At 38.8% G+C, this 19443-nt stretch overlaps 1 protein-coding gene and 2 long non-coding RNA genes across 3 annotated transcripts in view; all 3 read left to right on the forward strand.

The window, feature by feature from the left end:
• RpL5 (ribosomal protein L5) overlaps window positions 1-19443 on the forward strand; it is a 383867-nt gene that overhangs the window by 32613 nt on the left and 331811 nt on the right. The window lies entirely within an intron of this gene.
• Window positions 2362-3145, forward strand: LOC136117458 (uncharacterized). Its single transcript, XR_010655006.1, has 2 exons — window positions 2362-2458; window positions 2529-3145. It is a non-coding gene; the product is annotated as an uncharacterized lncRNA (long non-coding RNA).
• LOC136117461 (uncharacterized) lies at window positions 13028-13926 on the forward strand. The gene is made up of 2 exons (XR_010655009.2): window positions 13028-13234; window positions 13305-13926. It is a non-coding gene; the product is annotated as an uncharacterized lncRNA (long non-coding RNA).

Below are 19443 nucleotides of genomic sequence, written 5' to 3' on the forward strand. Positions count from 1 at the left end.
AACAGATTCCGCAAAGGTTTTACTTTGTGCTCCTACTGGAAAAGCAGCTTTTGGGATTGGGGGACAATGCATTGCAAGTTGATTGATATCCAATTAATTATTATAGATGAGATCTCGATGGTCGGATCAAAAATGCTTTGACTTTGACTTGACTTTGTAAAATTTTTAGAAGTCAAAATGTAAGTTTTGGGGGCAAGTCTATAATAGTGTTTGGAGATCTGAAGCAGCTTAGCCCAGTTGGAGATCGTTGGATATTCGCAGAAAATACATCTAATCCCTATAATATTCTGGCAGGAGCTAACCTTTGGAATAACTTTAAGTTTTTCGCGCTAACGGAAATAATGCGGCAACGTGACGACCACGCTTTTGCTTTGGCTTTGAATAATATGTCTGAAGCCAACATGACAAATGCAGATATTGAGCTTTTCAGGACAAGAGTTCTTCCAGTAACCGATGTTCCTGACGATGCAATTCACTTATTCTATTCTAATGCTGACGTAAACCATTACAACTCCCTAAAACTTGCCCAAATTAGAACTGAAGAATTTGTGTAGACTGCAGTAGATACAGTTAAGTCAGCTAATATGTCTGAAAGAAGTCGAGAATCAACTCTTAGGCATGCCCAAAACATGAAGATCTCTGAAACTCAGGGTGTACCATATATTTTACACCTGAAGACTACTGCAAAATATATGGTTACCGTCAATATTGACACAAATGATGGACTTGTAAATGGGGCAACTGGTCAATTAATGCGAATTGACAACTGTATGGTTAACGGCTCATTATTAGTTACTGGACTGTGGATTAAGTTTACAGATGCCACTGTCGGTACTATACACAAATGATGGACTTGTAAATGGGGCAACTGGTCAATTAATGCGAATTGACAACTGTATGGTTAACGGCTCATTATTAGTTACTGGACTGTGGATTAAGTTTACAGATGCCACTGTCGGTACTATAGCTAGGCCAAAAGTTCGAGGAAATGATCACCCAGACTGGACTCCAATTTATAAAACAGCCCGAGTATTCCAATGCGGAAATTCGGGACATTCTTCTATTGATCGAAAACAATTTCCAGTTGTTCCTGCTGAGGCTATTACCATCCATAAGAGCCAAGGAGCAACCTACAGCAAAGTCGCAGTTCATCTTAAAAGAGGCATTAAGCGAGCTTCGTTGTACGTAGGTTGCAGCAGAGCAACTAGCGCATTGGGCCTTTTCCTTTTAGGAGACTTTGTCCCTCCAACTAGATTTGGAGCTACAAATGTCCAAGTAGAACTTGAACGTTTAAGAGGGGAAAAGGCTTTGACTACGCATTATGAATTTTTGGTCAATGAAAATGAGGATACCTCTTTATATTACCACAACGTGGAATCTCTTCGCGCTCATCGCGAAGATGTTGCCAACGACAATATTATTTGTTCTGCCAACTTTTTATGTTTTGTTGAAACCTGGACTCTTCCACAAGAGGAGTACACTTTAAGGGATTTCGACATTATAAGAAGAATAGATTGCAATCGTTTGAATGGTATTGGGAAGAACGGAATACTTATTTATGCTAAACAAAACATTTCGCAAAATGCATTATTTCTTTTTGAGACAAAGAAGTCCACAAACACAAGGGCAACGTATCAATCGATTGCATTTAAATATCTTGACACGTAATTTATAATTCTTTATAGGAGTCCCGGATTTCCTATTGCAAGATTTCGAAATGAAATTAAAGCTGATGTGGAAAAAGTGCGTAGGATGGATAGTACTAAAGTAGTAATATTAGGAGATTTTAATATTTGCAGATCCACAGGGACTGATATTCTGGAGGAACACTTGCATGCCTATAACCTCTTTTCAATCAATCATTCTCCCACAACAAAACAAATAACACAAATTGATTGGATATTTTCAGATTCTCGAATTCCACAAGCTCTTGCCATTACTTATGAGACACCATATAGCCACCACAATGGAATTTTTTTTAAGTATAGCTTGTAGTAGGTAACGTAATTAAATATATAAATTGTAAAAATTGTAATAGGTTAGAAAAAATAATAAATTGTATATAGCATATTGTATATATGTATTTTTATGGTATTATTATTTTATTTATTTCTATCTATCAACGTAGTTTTCAAAATTGTATATATATATATAAATGATAATATTTTCCCCCTCGTGGATTGTGACCTTGACGTGGTGTGGGGGCTGAGTACGTGAAATTGTTTTAATATCACTGAAGCTAGCAACAGTCCTTAAAATGTAACATAGTGTTACTAACATTAAATTTTTCCTATAACTGCAAGGGTATTCAAACTTCGGCTTGCCGAAGTTAACTTCCTTTCTCGTTTTAAAAGTGTTACGTCACACACACGCAACAATAAACAAACATATGTTTGTACTTTACAACACTTCACGCTGCAACAGCTGTCTTACTGCTGGGCCAAAAAATCGACGAAATGTGAGTAACTATAAGACTAACAAAACATGTGATTATCACAAAACTAACTCCCCCACTTGTTCCCTTCTAGGTCACAGGACACTATCGGATATATTGTGGGCTTTTGGGGGCAAACCCAAAGCCTCTGCGCTCCCACCCAACCGTAGCAGCCGTAGATGTCTCCGACTGCCCCTTCGACCGGTCACCGTAGGATACCTTGGGACTGTCTACATGTTCCCTCCCCTCTGAAAGATAGTTCTACTCCATATTCATACTATTACAATTTATTCACTTAGATTATTTACAGAACTTCTTTAGCTTTTTGTAAGGAAACCCATCAACCACCGCCCGCCGGGTGCAACAGTCCCACACAGGGATTTCTGTAGACGATTCTATCCGTCTGTTTTCTTTCTTTCGGTCCCTACCTAAAAGAGCTCTCTTGAGTGGAACCCAGACCTAACGATAATACGCGACCTATTCGACGCGGTCACTGGAGAGGATTTCCCGTGGGATTAACAAGTGTCCCGCGGATACAATTGCGGTTAAGTTTGTTTTTTTGTTTGGTTTATTGTTCTTCGGCTTTGATGATTTAAATCTTAATTCATTCTGAATTTCGAATTTAATTTTATCAAAATCGGACGACTATATCATATAACTGCCAAAGGAACGATCGTAAAATTGGAAATAAAATTTTTAATTAACTCTGAATTTTTTTAAATTTAATTTTATCAAAATCGGACGACTATATTATATAGCTGCCATAGGGCATAATATGAAACAAATTATAGCTTCGGTGATTTTTTTAACATAAAACCTCTTAAGCTTGGAAATGACATTTTTTTTAATTAGTTTTGAATTTCGAATTAAGTTTTATTAAAATCGGACGACTACATCATATAGCTGCTATAGGAACGATCAGAAAATTGGTGGGAAAATAATATGAAACAAATTATAGTTTCGGTGTTATTTGATATATTATCTTATACTATTGGAAATAACATTTTGTGTATTTTTAAGAATTTCGAATTATATTTAATACAAATCGGACGACTCTAACATATAGCTGTCAAAGAAACGGTCAGCGAAATAATGAAATATTTATTATACCCTTGCATTTATAATTTTTATATTATTTTTTTGTAATTGATTTTTTTAGCCATGTCCGTCTGAAACTTTTCCAAAAGTCTTCTTTCTTATGCAGAATGTATATAAGTCGGAAGCAGCCTGATCGGACAACTATATCTTATAGCTCCCATAGGAATAATCGGAAAAAATTGTTTTTATTATATCTAAGGTGTTTTTTATTTTTAGCATATAACCTCCTTCGCTTGGAAATAACATTTTTTAATTAGTTCTGTTTTTCGAATTTAAAATTTAAACATAAAATGAAACAAATAATAGCTTCAGTGTTTCTTGGCATATTATTATCTTATGCTATTGGGAATAACATTTTTTGTATTTTTAAGAATTTCGTATTTAAATTTAATAAAAATCGGACGACTCTAACATATAGCTGTCAAAGAAACGGCCAGCGAAATAATGAAATAATTATTTTAAAAAAATATGTTGCTTTGTTGATTTTGGTCGTATTTTCCTTTACTCTGGGTATAGAATATTTTAACTTTCCAGAATTACGAAATTAATTTTACACAAAAAACTGACGACTATAATATTTTGCTGAATGGGGTGGTGTTAGGACACGAATAACATGGATACAGGTGTCCAAATTATGAGGTAGGATACCTAGGTATACCCGTTTTTCCTATTTTAGATTACAGAAATAACCTTAACAAGGTTGCCACGTAGCTAGATAACAGGTAATAATGCAGTTATTACGCAATCCTTAAATTAAGTAATCAACTTGGCTTACCTAATTTACCTACGAATTGTCCCTAAAATCAAGCATTGTCCGCCATCGAAAGGGTTATATGAAGGTTATGATACAGGTATGATTCAAACCTATATATTGACTCGTAATCCTAATCCCCGGATTAGTCTGTGAAAACCAGTTGCCGAGTGACAACGTATACATTGTTGTGTGTATCTTTTATATTCAATTAATATAAACACACCGAAAGTATAAGGTGAAAAGTGAATGAAAATCCACCAAAAAGTACAAGGTGAAATGTGAACGATCGTAAAATTGGTGGGAAAATAATATGAAACAAATTATAGCTTCGGTGTTCCTTAACATATAACCTCCTACGCTTGGAAATAACATTTTTGAATTAGTTCTGAATTTCGAATTAAATTTTATCAAAATCGGACGACTATATCATATAGCTGCCATAGGACCGATCGTAAAATCGGTGGGAAAATAATATGAAACAAATTGTAACTTTGGTGTTTTTTTTAACATATAACCTCCTACGCTTGTAAATAACATTTATTAATTCATTCTGAATTTCGAATTTAATTTTATCAAAATCGGACGACTATATCATATAACTGCCAAAGGAACGATCGTAAAATTGGAAATAAAATTTTTTATTAGTTCTGAATTTTTTTTAATTTAATTTGATCAAAATCGGACGACTATATCATATAGCTGCCATAGGGCATAATATGAAACAAATTATAGCTTCGGTGTTTTTTTTAGCATAAAACCTCTTAAGCTTGGAAATGACATTTTTTCAAATTAATTTTGAATTTCGAATTAAGTTTTATTAAAATCGGACGACTACATCATATAGCTGCTATAGGAACGATCAGAAAATTGGTGGGAAAATAATATGAAACAAATTATAGCTTCGGTGTTATTTGATATATTATCTTATACTATTGGAAATAACATTTTGTGTATTTTTAAGAATTTCGAATTATATGTAATACAAATGGACGACTCTAACATAAAGCTGTCAAAGAAACGGTCAGCGAAATAATGAAATATTTATTATACCCTTGCATTTATAATTTTTATATTATTTTTTTGTAATTGATTTTTTTAGCCATGTCCGTCTGAAACTTTTCCAAAAGTCTTCTTTCTTATGCAGAAAGTATATAAGTCGGAAGCAGCCTGATCGGACAACTATATCTTATAGCTCCCATAGGAATAATCGAAAAAAATTGTTTTTATTATATCTAAGGTGTTTTTTATTTTTACCATATAACCTCCTACGCTTGGAAATAACATTTTTTAATTAGTTCTGAATTTCGAATTTAAAATTTAAAAATAAAATGAAACAAATTATAGCTTCAGTGTTTCTTGGCATATTATTATCTTATGCTATTGGGAATAACATTTTTTGTATTTTTAAGAATTTCGTATTTAAATTTAATAAAAATCGGACGACTCTAACTGTCAAAGAAACGGCCTGCGAAATAATGAAATAGTTATTTAAAAAAAATATCTTGCTTTGTTGATTTTGGTCGTATTTTCCTTTACTCTGGGTATAGAATATTTTAACTTTTCAGAATTACGAAATTAATTTTACACAAAAAACTGACGACTATAATATTTTGCTGAATGGGGTGGTGTTAGGACACGAATAACATGGATACAGGTGTCCAAATTATAAGGTAGGATACATAGGTATATCCGTTTTTCCTATTTTAGATTACAGATATAACCTTAATAAGGTTGCCACGAAGCTAGATAACAGGTAATAATGCAGTTATTACGCAATCCTTAAATTAGGTAATCAACTTGGCTTACCTAATTTACCTACGAATTGTCCCTAAAATCAGGCATTGTCCGCCATCGAAAGGGTTATATGAAGGTTATGATTCAGGTATGATTCAAACCTATATATTGACTCGTAATCCTAATCCCCGGATTAGTCTGTGAAAACCAGTTGCCGAGTGACAACGTATACATTGTTGTGTGTATCTTTTATATTCAATTAATATAAACACACCGAAAGTATAAGGTGAAAAGTGAATGAAAATCCACCAAAAAGTACAAGGTGAAATGTGAATATAAGCCCATAAAAAAGTAAACGGTGAAAAGTTATTAAAAATCCACCAAAAGGTATAAGGTGAAAAGTGAAAAAAGTGTGTAACAAAATAATAAAAATAAAGTATTATTATATTTTTTTCCTTTGGTAAGTATTTCTATAAAGTAAAACAGGATTCGTAAATTCGTATCACATAAGTCTCTTCTGGTGAAATTCAGGTGGAACATCAATAAATATTTACCAGAATCCCGACCAAAGAGATTTTGAAAATCTCTGACAAATTATAACCCCTTAACTTTTATACAGTTATTTTTTAACAGCAAAATAAAGAGAATGTCGCGCATATCATCTTTATCTCAAGAGCACCGCCGCCAAGCTGCGCTTAGACGAAGCCGAGCCCAATATGCTCAAAATGCGTCACAAATAAGGACCCGTAATGCGCACCACATTGCCTTGGCCCGTACAAGTAATTTGGAGGTAGCAGAAGAAGCTCGCTCGCGAAATTCCGCTGCTCGCTCTCAGAGAACGAGAAGCGAAAGAATTCGAGCCAGCGAACGATTGAGGAACACTGACAATCGCGCTACCTGGAGAGCGAACGAGGAAAATCGAGGACTCGAGCGCACACGGGACGCTGAAGCTCACGCAAGAGCCAGGTCGATTTCCGAAGAGCGACGACGACAGCAGGTGCAAAATACTGCTGACCATGCTACCTGGAGAACGATCGGGGAAAATCGAGGACTCGAGCGCACACGGGACGCTGCAGCGCGCGCAATGGTCAGGTCGGATTCCGAGGAGCGACGACGAGAGCAGTCGCGAAACACTGCTGATCATGCTACCTGGAGATCGATTGGGGAAAATCGAGGACACTGCAGCGCGCGCAATGGTCAGGTCGGTTTCCGAGGAGCGACGACGAGAGCAGTCGTGAAACACTGCTGATCATGCTACCTGAAGATCGATTGGGGAAAATTGAGGACCCGAGCGCGCACGGGACGCTTTAGCGCGCGCAATGGTCAGGTCGGATTCCGAGGAGCGACGGCGAGAGCAGTCGCGAAACACTGCTGACCATGCTACCTGGAGATCGATCGAGGAAAATCGAGGACGCGAGCGCACACGGGACGCTGCAGCGCACGCAAGCGCCAGGTCGAATTCCGAAGAGCGACGACGACAGCAGGTGCAAAATACTGCTGACCATGTTACGTGGAGATCGATCGAGGAAAATCGAGAACCAGAGCGCGCACGGGACGCTGTAGCGCACGCAATAGTCAGGTCGGATTCCGAGGACCGACGACGAGAGCAGTCGCGAAACACTGCTGATCATGCTACCTGGAGATCGATCGAGGAAAATAGAGGACTCGAGCGTTTACGGGACGCAGCAGCTCATAGGATCACCAGGAACAACCCTATCACTAGGACACAGGAGCAAAGGACCAACACAGTGCATCATCGGAACACAAGACTTCAGCAAAGATTTCGGGAACAACAAATTCAGGAAATGGCTGACGAGCGACTTCTCACATAGTTCACAAAATCGACAGGCGGAATCTTCCAGACAGTCACAGCGCAATATTCCTGCAAGAGCACAACTTTCAGAGGATGAACGAGAGGATCAACGGGAACGCCAGCGACGGAGGAGTCGAGCTACTGCAAGGGAACAATATCTTCGTAACATTAAGGACGGACCAACTAAGTTTTGTACGTGCTGCGGAGGAACGTGGTTTCCATCTCAGGTAAGTGGTTTGAACATACGTACTATTTCTTCTAAATACCCCAATTTTAGTCTAGACAATGCCTTTTATTTAAGCAGAAAGTTTCCGAGTCCGTCCGGCAAATATCAATTTTGCAGTACATGTCGTCAAGGCGTTTCCAAAGGTAGGATACCATCCCTTTGTCTCTCTAATGGCTTCGACTTTCCAGAGATACCTGAATGCCTTAAAAACTTGACATGTCTTGAGGAGCGCCTTATTTCTCCTCGAATTCCCTTCATGCGCATTATATCCCTTGGATATGAAAGGCAATGCGGAATAAGAAGCGCTGTAGTCAATGTTCCAATTTCAGTACCTGATACTGTAAGCGTACTCCCACGCACCTTTGATTCGACCCATGTAATCCAGGTTCATTTAAAAAGAAGGTTAGAATATTCCCATAATTTCATGACGGAAACTATTCGACCCGCTCGGGTTATTCAAGCTGTGCGATACTTGGTTAACACTGAGCTCTACAGAAAGCACAACATTTCCTTTGACGGTGATTGGCTCAATCAAATGGGAGCCGAAGAAGAGATACCTTTCATCGCAGATGAATCTGACCGAGAAGTCGTAGAAGAGCTTCTTCGTCAACATTCTCATTCTCAATCAAATGACGCGCAAGAAGGTGATTTAAATCCCGGAGGTCATGAAACCCTATTAGAAAACGATGATATTGGACTTCAGCGTATTGCTATGGCTCCCGGAGAAGGCCGCATTCCAACAAATTTAACCCTTGACGACGACGCAGAAGAACTTTCCTTCCCAACTATTTCTTGCGGCGAAATATTTAAGGGGAATTCGACCTATGCAAAAAAAGCAAGATCGCAAATTCGCTTTTACGACCGTCGTTGCGCAGTAGTGCCCAAAGGACTTTGTATGTATGTATGTACAAATTTTATGAAATGCTCTCTCTGCTGCTGAATCTAAATGGAACGAACTCTTAGTTATTCTATCTCTTTTATTGGATAGCAGAGACATTACTGAGGAAGAGGCAGCAGAAAAAGCTAGATTAATTCGATCGGACCCAGTAACGTGCTCCCTGTACTTCGACTACAGGTTCCGGCAATTAATGAAATTATTTAAAAGCTTCGAGATATTTGGTGGGTTAAGACTAGTCCATTATTAATGGAGGATCGAGTTTCAGCACAGAGGATCGCCGCACTCTCATGGCATGTATTGGTTTTCTGGTGCCCCAAAGCTAGAAGGACCCGATAACGCCGAAGAGGTCACCCGCTTTATTGATCGTTTCATTACTACCAGCGCCATAAGCACAGCGCTTCATGTTTAAGGGAACTGCGAGGACAACAATTCTGCCGTTTTAATATGCCATACCCACCAATGCCTGAAACTCTGGTTTTGTATCCATTTGAAGAAAACGAATCCAACGTTGAAGAATATAAAGAAATATTTAAAAAAGTTAAAGAGCTCCTAAAGTCAGTTTCCGAAGAAGAATCGGCCATGTTTAATAATTTTGCTTACGCCTGTTGTAGTTATATAATTAACTACATAAATAAATCCAACCGTGGCGTGTCGCAACTGCTTCGAGAAGCAATGACAGAAATAAGCCATGGAAGTGTTTCCGTCAAAAGAAAATTTCAGCATTTAGGGAGCAAGTTTATTAACGTTACAGAAATATCTGCCCAAGAAGCTGCATACAACATTTTAGGTTTGTACTTGTCTGAGGCTAGTGAAGGGAATGTTTTTATTAACACTTGCCATCCATATAAAAGGGTCCGGATAGTCCGATCTAACAGAGAATTAGAACAGCTTCCCGCAAACTCAACAGATATTTTTGAGCGAAATTACTTGATCGATACGTGCAAAGACATGAACAGCTAGAATCGTTATGACTTGCGGAATTTGCGGCTTAGTTCAAATTCTCCAAGCTAAATGCACGGTCAGAACAGTCAAACGAAGAATATGACGAACCAATCGACTTTGATGCAGATGAAGAAAATAACGTTGCTGCACAAAGTTACCAAATGCTGGATGGGACTGGTTGGGTAAAAAGACGTAATCATGCCTTAATTCTTAGGTGGGTTCGCTTCAGTTTAAGCTCTTCTCCATCAGATTATTTTAGAGAGCACGTTATGCTCTTTTTCCCATGGAGAAGTGAAGAGACGGAACTCATTGCAAACGACAATGAAAGCACATTTAGAAATAATTTTGAAATTATTAAACGCAATAAAGAGTAGTATGATGTGTTTGACGACATGGAGTTAGAAAGAGTTCTTCAAGATCTGCAATATGTGGATAGAGAAGAAAACGGCGCCCTTCCCGAAGGGCCAGCCTCTCAATACCTTGATGAAGAGTTCAGAGCTTTGGCAGTCCCCGACGTCGGCCAAAACGTAAATGTACTCCAAGATGAAAATGATTCAAATGGCGAACTTCCTCTTATAAGACTTCCTCCGATAGTATCTGACGATAATTTTTGCTCGCTTACCCGGTCTCTCAACTTTAAGCAACGCCAGTACTACGCCCACGTAATGTATAATGTTGCAGACAAAAAAACATTTTATGAATATGTTGGTGGAGGGGCCGGAGTGGGAAAAAGCAGATTGATTTCTACAATATTTCAGTCTATAACTTGGCGAGCAAATAAACTTCCTGGGGCAACAGATTCCGCAAAGGTTTTACTTTGTGCTCCTACTGGAAAAGCAGCTTTTGGGATTGGGGGACAATGCATTGCAAGTTGATTGATATCCAATTAATTATTATAGATGAGATCTCGATGGTCGGATCAAAAATGCTTTGACTTTGACTTGACTTTGTAAAATTTTTAGAAGTCAAAATGTAAGTTTTGGGGGCAAGTCTATAATAGTGTTTGGAGATCTGAAGCAGCTTAGCCCAGTTGGAGATCGTTGGATATTCGCAGAAAATACATCTAATCCCTATAATATTCTGGCAGGAGCTAACCTTTGGAATAACTTTAAGTTTTTCGCGCTAACGGAAATAATGCGGCAACGTGACGACCACGCTTTTGCTTTGGCTTTGAATAATATGTCTGAAGCCAACATGACAAATGCAGATATTGAGCTTTTCAGGACAAGAGTTCTTCCAGTAACCGATGTTCCTGACGATGCAATTCACTTATTCTATTCTAATGCTGACGTAAACCATTACAACTCCCTAAAACTTGCCCAAATTAGAACTGAAGAATTTGTGTAGACTGCAGTAGATACAGTTAAGTCAGCTAATATGTCTGAAAGAAGTCGAGAATCAACTCTTAGGCATGCCCAAAACATGAAGATCTCTGAAACTCAGGGTCTACCATATATTTTACACCTGAAGACTACTGCAAAATATATGGTTACCGTCAATATTGACACAAATGATGGACTTGTAAATGGGGCAACTGGTCAATTAATGCGAATTGACAACTGTATGGTTAACGGCTCATTATTAGTTACTGGACTGTGGATTAAGTTTACAGATGCCACTGTCGGTACTATACACAAATGATGGACTTGTAAATGGGGCAACTGGTCAATTAATGCGAATTGACAACTGTATGGTTAACGGCTCATTATTAGTTACTGGACTGTGGATTAAGTTTACAGATGCCACTGTCGGTACTATAGCTAGGCCAAAAGTTCGAGGAAATGATCACCCAGACTGGACTCCAATTTATAAAACAGCCCGAGTATTCCAATGCGGAAATTCGGGACATTCTTCTATTGATCGAAAACAATTTCCAGTTGTTCCTGCTGAGGCTATTACCATCCATAAGAGCCAAGGAGCAACCTACAGCAAAGTCGCAGTTCATCTCAAAAGAGGCATTAAGCGAGCTTCGTTGTACGTAGGTTGCAGCAGAGCAACTAGCGCATTGGGCCTTTTCCTTTTAGGAGACTTTGTCCCTCCAACTAGATTTGGAGCTACAAATGTCCAAGTAGAACTTGAACGTTTAAGAGGGGAAAAGGCTTTGACTACGCATTATGAATTTTTGGTCAATGAAAATGAGGATATCTCTTTATATTACCACAACGTGGAATCTCTTCGCGCTCATCGCGAAGATGTTGCCAACGACAATATTATTTGTTCTGCCAACTTTTTATGTTTTGTTGAAACCTGGACTCTTCCACAAGAGGAGTACACTTTAAGGGATTTCGACATTATAAGAAGAATAGATTGCAATCGTTTGAATGGTATTGGGAAGAACGGAATACTTATTTATGCTAAACAAAACATTTCGCAAAATGCATTATTTCTGTTTGAGACAAAGAAGTCCACAAACACAAGGGCAACGTATCAATCGATTGCATTTAAATATCTTGACACGTAATTTATAATTCTTTATAGGAGTCCCGGATTTCCTATTGCAAGATTTCGAAATGAAATTAAAGCTGATGTGGAAAAAGTGCGTAGAATGGATAGTACTAAAGTAGTAATATTAGGAGATTTTAATATTTGCAGATCCACAGGGACTGATATTCTGGAGGAACACTTGAATGCCTATAACCTCTTTTCAATCAATCATTCTCCCACAACAAAACAAATAACACAAATTGATTGGATATTTTCAGATTCTCAAATTACACAAGCTCTTGCCATTACTTATGAGACACCATATAGCCACCACAATGGAATTTTTTTTAAGTATAGCTTGTAGTAGGTAATATAATTAAATATATAAATTGTAAAAATTGTAATAGGTTAGAAAAAATAATAAATTGTATATAGCATATTGTATATATGTATTTTTATGGTATTATTATTTTATTTATTTCTATCTACCAACGTAGTTTTCAAAATTGTATATATATATATAAATGATAATATTTTCCCCCTCGTGGATTGTGACCTTTACGTGGTGTGGGGGCTGAGTACATGAAATTGTTTTAATATCACTGAAGCTAGCAACAGTCCTTAAAATGTAACATAGTGTTACTAACATTGATTTTTTCCTATAACTGCAAGGGTATTCAAACTTCGGCTTGCCGAAGTTAACTTCCTTTCTCGTTTTAAAAGTGTTACGTCCCAAAATAGGACTACGTGTGTCCGCGAGTGGGCAGCGCCGGCTAGCTCTTGAGCACTTGGGGTGTGGGTACTCTAACCCTGCCCACACACACGCAACAATAAAGAAACATATGTTTGTACTTTACAACACTTCACGCTGCAACAGCTGTCTTACTGCTGGGCCAAAAAATCGACGAAATGTGAGTAACTATAAGACTAACAAAACATGTGATTATCACAAAACTAACTCCCCCACTTGTTCCCTTCTAGGTCACAGGACACCATCGGATATATTGTGGGCTTTTGGGGGCAAACCCAAAGCCTCTGCGCTCCCACCCAACCGTAGCAGCCGTAGATGTCTCCGACTGCCCCTTCGACCGGTCACCGTAGGATACCTTGGGACTGTCTACATGTTCCCTCCCCTCTGAAAGATAGTTCTACTCCATATTCATACTATTACAATTTATTCACTAAGATTATTTACAGAACTTCTTTAGCTTTCTGTAAGGAAACCCATCAACCACCGCCCGCCGGGTGCAACAGTCCCACACAGGGATTTCTGTAGACGATTCTATCCGTCTATCCGTCTGTTTTCTTTCTTTCGGTCCCTACCTAAAAGAGCTCTCTTGAGTGGAACCCAGACTTAACGATAATACACCTATTCGACGCGGTCACTGGAGAGGATTCCCCGTGGGATTAACAAGTGTCCCGTGGATACAATTGCGGTTAAGTTTGTTTTTTTGTTTGGTTTATTGTTCTTCGGCTTTGATGATTTAAATCTTAATTCATTCTGAATTTCGAATTTAATTTTATCAAAATCGGACGACTATATCATATAACTGCCAAAGGAACGATCGTAAAATTGGAAATAAAATTTTTAATTAACTCTGAATTTTTTTAAATTTAATTTTATCAAAATCGGACGACTATATCATATAGCTGCCATAGGGCATAATATGAAACAAATTATAGCTTCGGTGTTTTTTTTAGCATAAAACCTCTTAAGCTTGGAAATGACATTTTTTAAATTAATTTTGAATTTCGAATTAAGTTTTATTAAAATCGGACGACTACATCATATAGCTGCTATAGGAACGATCAGAAAATTGGTGGGAAAATAATATGAAACAAATTATAGCTTCGGTGTTATTTGATATATTATCTTATACTATTGGAAATAACATTTTGTGTATTTTTAAGAATTTCGAATTATATGTAATACAAATCGGACGACTCTAACATATAGCTGTCAAAGAAACGGTCAGCAAAATAATGAAATATTTATTATACCCTTGCATTTATAATTTTTATATTATTTTTTTGTAATTAATTTTTTTAGCCATGTCCGTCTGAAACTTTTCCAAAAGTCTTCTTTCTTATGCAGAAAGTATATAAGTCGGAAGCAGCCTGATCGGACAACTATATCTTATAGCTCCCATAGGAATAATCGAAAAAAATTGTTTTTATTATATCTAAGGTGTTTTTTATTTTTACCATATAACCTCCTACGCTTGGAAATAACATTTTTTAATTAGTTCTGAATTTCGAATTTAAAATTTAAAAATAAAATGAAACAAATTATAGCTTCAGTGTTTCTTGGCATATTATTATCTTATGCTATTGGGAATAACATTTTTTGTATTTTTAAGAATTTCGTATTTAAATTTAATAAAAATCGGACGACTCTAACATATAGCTGTCAAAGAAACGGCCTGCGAAATAATGAAATAGTTATTTAAAAAAAATATTTTGCTTTGTTGATTTTGGTCGTATTTTCCTTTACTCTGGGTATAGAATATTTTAACTTTTCAGAATTACGGAATTAATTTTACACAAAAAACTGACGACTATAATATTTTGCTGAATGGGGTGGTGTTAGGACACGAATAACATGGATACAGGTGTCCAAATTATAAGGTAGGATACCTAGGTATATCCGTTTTTCCTATTTTAGATTACAGATATAACCTTAACAAGGTTGCCACGAAGCTAGATAACAGGTAATAATGCAGTGATTACTAATTTAAGGAAAATTAGGTAATCAACTTGGCTTACCTAATTTACCTACGAATTGTCCCTAAAATCAGGCATTGTCCGCCATCGAAAGGGTTATATGAAGGTTATGATTCAGGTATGATTCAAACCTATATATTGACTCGTAATCCTAATCCCCGGATTAGTCTGTGAAAACCAGTTGCCGACTGACAACGTATACATTGTTGTGTGTATCTTTTATATTCAATTAATATAAACACACCGAAAGTATAAGGTGAAAAGTGAATGAAAATCCACCAAAAAGTACAAGGTGAAATGTGAATATAAGCCCATAAAAAAGTAAACGGTGAAAAGTTATTAAAAATCCACCAAAAGGTATAAGGTGAAAAGTGAAAAAAGTGTGTAACAAATTAATAAAGTATTATTATATTTTTTTCCTTTGGTAAGTATTTCTATAAAGTAAAACAGGATTCGTAAATTCGTATCACATAAGTCTCTTCTCAGGTGGAACATCAATAAATATTTACCAGAATCCCGACCAAAGAGATTTTGAAAATCTCTGACAAATTATAACCCCTTAACTTTTATACAGTTATTTTTTAACAGCAAAATAAAGAGAATGTCGCGCATATCATCTTTATCTCAAGAGCACCGCCGCCAAGCTGCGCTTAGACGAAGCCGAGCCCAATATGCTCAAAATGCGTCACAAATAAGGACCCGTAATGCGCACCACATTGCCTTGGCCCGTACAAGTAATTTGGGGGTAGCAGAAGAAGCTCGCTCGCGAAATTCCGCTGCTCGCTCTCAGAGAACGAGAAGCGAAAGAATTCGAGCCAGCGAACGATTGAGGAACACTGACAATCGCGCTACCTGGAGAGCGAACGAGGAAAATCGAGGACTCGAGCGCACACGGGACGCTGAAGCGCACGCAAGCGCCAGGTCCAGCAGGTGCAAAATACTGCTGACCATGTTACGTGGAGATCGATCGAGGAAAATCGAGAACCAGAGCGCGCACGGGACGCTGTAGCGCACGCAATAGTCAGGTCGGATTCCGAGGAGCGACGACGAGGACCCGAGCGCGCACGGGACGCTGCAGCGCGCGCAATGGTCAGGTCGGATTCTGAGGAGCGACGACGAGAGCAGTCGCGAAACACTGCTGATCATGCTACCTGGAGATAGATTGGGGAAAATCGAGGACCCGAGCGCGCACGGGACGCTGTAGCGCGCGCAATGGTCAGGTCGGATTCCGAGGAGCGACGGCGAGAGCAGTCGCGAAACACTGCTGACCATGCTACCTGGAGATCGATCGAGGAAAATCGAGGACGCGAGCGCACACGGGACGCTGCAGCGCACGCAAGCGCCAGGTCGAATTCCGAAGAGCAACGACGACAGCAGGTGCAAAATACTGCTGACCATGTTACGTGGAGATCGATCGAGGAAAATCGAGAACCAGAGCGCGCACGGGACGCTGTAGCGCACGCAATAGTCAGGTCGGAATCCGAGGACCGACGACGAGAGCAGTCGCGAAACACTGCTGATCATGCTACCTGGAGATCGATCGAGGAAAATAGAGGACTCGAGCGTTTACGGGACGCAGCAGCTCATAGGATCACCAGGAACAACCCTATCACTAGGACACAGGAGCAAAGGACCAACACAGTGCATCATCGGAACACAAGACTTCAGCAAAGATTTCGGGAACAACAAATTCAGGAAATGGCTGACGAGCGACTTCTCACATAGTTCACAAAATCGACAGGCGGAATCTTCCAGACAGTCACAGCGCAATATTCCTGCAAGAGCACAACTTTCAGAGGATGAACGAGAGGATCAACGGGAACGCCAGCGACGGAGGAGTCGAGCTACTGCAAGGGAACAATATCTTCGTAACATTAAGGACGGACCAACTAAGTTTTGTACGTGCTGCGGAGGAACGTGGTTTCCATCTCAGGTAAGTGGTTTGAACATACGTACTATTTCTTCTAAATACCCCAATTTTAGTCTAGACAATGCCTTTTATTTAAGCAGAAAGTTTCCGAGTCCGTCCGGCAAATATCAATTTTGCAGTACATGTCGTCAAGGCGTTTCCAAAGGTAGGATACCATCCCTTTGTCTCTCTAATGGCTTCGACTTTCCAGAGATACCTGAATGCCTTAAAAACTTGACATGTCTTGAGGAGCGCCTTATTTCTCCTCGAATTCCCTTCATGCGCATTATATCCCTTGGATATGAAAGGCAATGCGGAATAAGAAGCGCTGTAGTCAATGTTCCAATTTCAGTACCTGATACTGTAAGCGTACTCCCACGCACCTTTGATTCGACCCATGTAATCCAGGTTCATTTAAAAAGAAGGTTAGAATATTCCCATAATTTCATGACGGAAACTATTCGACCCGCTCGGGTTATTCAAGCTGTGCGATACTTGGTTAACACTGAGCTCTACAGAAAGCACAACATTTCCTTTGACGGTGATTGGCTCAATCAAATGGGAGCCGAAGAAGAGATACCTTTCATCGCAGATGAATCTGACCGAGAAGTCGTAGAAGAGCTTCTTCGTCAACATTCTCATTCTCAATCAAATGACGCGCAAGAAGGTGATTTAAATCCCGGAGGTCATGAAACCCTATTAGAAAACGATGATATTGGACTTCAGCGTATTGCTATGGCTCCCGGAGAAGGCCGCATTCCAACAAATTTAACCCTTGACGACGACGCAGAAGAACTTTCCTTCCCAACTATTTCTTGCGGCGAAATATTTAAGGGGAATTCGACCTATGCAAAAAAAGCAAGATCGCAAATTCGCTTTTACGACCTTCGTTGCGCAGTAGTGCCCAAAGGACTTTGTATGTATGTATGTACAAATTTTATGAAATGCTCTCTCTGCTGCTGAATCTAAATGGAACGAACTCTTAGTTATTCTATCTCTTTTATTGGATAGCAGAGACATTACTGAGGAAGAGGCAGCAGAAAAAGCTAGATTAATTCGATCGGACCCAGTAACGTGCTCCCTGTACTTCGACTACAGGTTCCGGCAATTAGTGAAATTATTTAAAAGCTTCGAGATATTTGGTGGGTTAAGACTAGTCCATTATTAATGGAGGATCGAGTTCCAGCACAGAGGATCGCCGCACTCTCATGGCATGTATTGGTTTTCTGGTGCCCCAAAGCTAGAAGGACCCGATAACGCCGAAGAGGTCACCCGCTTTATTGATCGTTTCATTACTACCAGCGCCATAAGCACAGCGCTTCATGTTTAAGGGAACTGCGAGGACAACAATTCTGCCGTTTTAATATGCCATACCCACCAATGCCTGAAACTCTGGTTTTGTATCCATTTGAAGAAAACGAATCCAACGTTGAAGAATATAAAGAAATATTTAAAAAAGTTAAAGAGCTCCTAAAGTCAGTTTCCGAAGAAGAATCGGCCATGCTTAATAATTTTGCTTACGCCTGTTGTAGTTATATAATTTACTACATAAATAAATCCAACCGTGGCGTGTCGCAACTGCTTCGAGAAGCAATGACAGAAATAAGCCATGGAAGTGTTTCCGTCAAAAGAAAATTTCAGCATTTAGGGAGCAAGTTTATTAACGTTACAGAAATATCTGCCCAAGAAGCTGCATACAACATTTTAGGTTTGTACTTGTCTGAGGCTAGTGAAGGGAATGTTTTTATTAACACTTGCCATCCAGATAAAAGGGTCCGGACAGTCCGATCTAACAGAGAATTAGAACAGCTTCCCGCAAACTCAACAGATATTTTTGAGCGAAATTACTTGATCGATACGTGCAAAGACATAAACAGCTAGAATCGTTATGACTTGCGGAATTTGCGGCTTAGTTCAAATTCTCCAAGCTAAATGCACGGTCAGAACAGTCAAACGAAGAATATGACGAACCAATCGACTTTGATGCAGATGAAGAAAATAACGTTGCTGCACAAAGTTACCAAATGCTGGATGGGACTGGTTGGGTAAAAAGACGTAATCATGCCCTAATTCTTAGGTGGGTTCGCTTCAGTTTAGGCTCTTCTCCATCAGATTATTTTAGAGAGCACGTTATGCTCTTTTTCCCATGGAGAAGTGAAGAGACGGAACTCATTGCAAACGACAATGAAAGCACATTTAGAAATAATTTTGAAATTATTAAACGCAATAAAGAGTAGTATGATGTGTTTGACGACATGGAGTTAGAAAGAGTTCTTCAAGATCTGCAAAATGTGGATAGAGAAGAAAACGGCCCCCTTCCCGAAGGGCCAGCCTCTCAATACCTTGATGAAGAGTTCAGAGCTTTGGCAGTCCCCGACGTCGGCCAAAACGTAAATGTACTCCAGATGAAAATGATTCAAATGGCGAACTTCCTCTTATAAGACTTCCTCCGATAGTATCTGACGATAATTTTTGCTCGCTTACCCG

Source organism: Drosophila suzukii, assembly GCF_043229965.1.
Source record: "Drosophila suzukii chromosome 2 unlocalized genomic scaffold, CBGP_Dsuzu_IsoJpt1.0 scf_2c, whole genome shotgun sequence".
NCBI classification, from domain to species: Eukaryota; Metazoa; Arthropoda; class Insecta; order Diptera; family Drosophilidae; genus Drosophila; species Drosophila suzukii.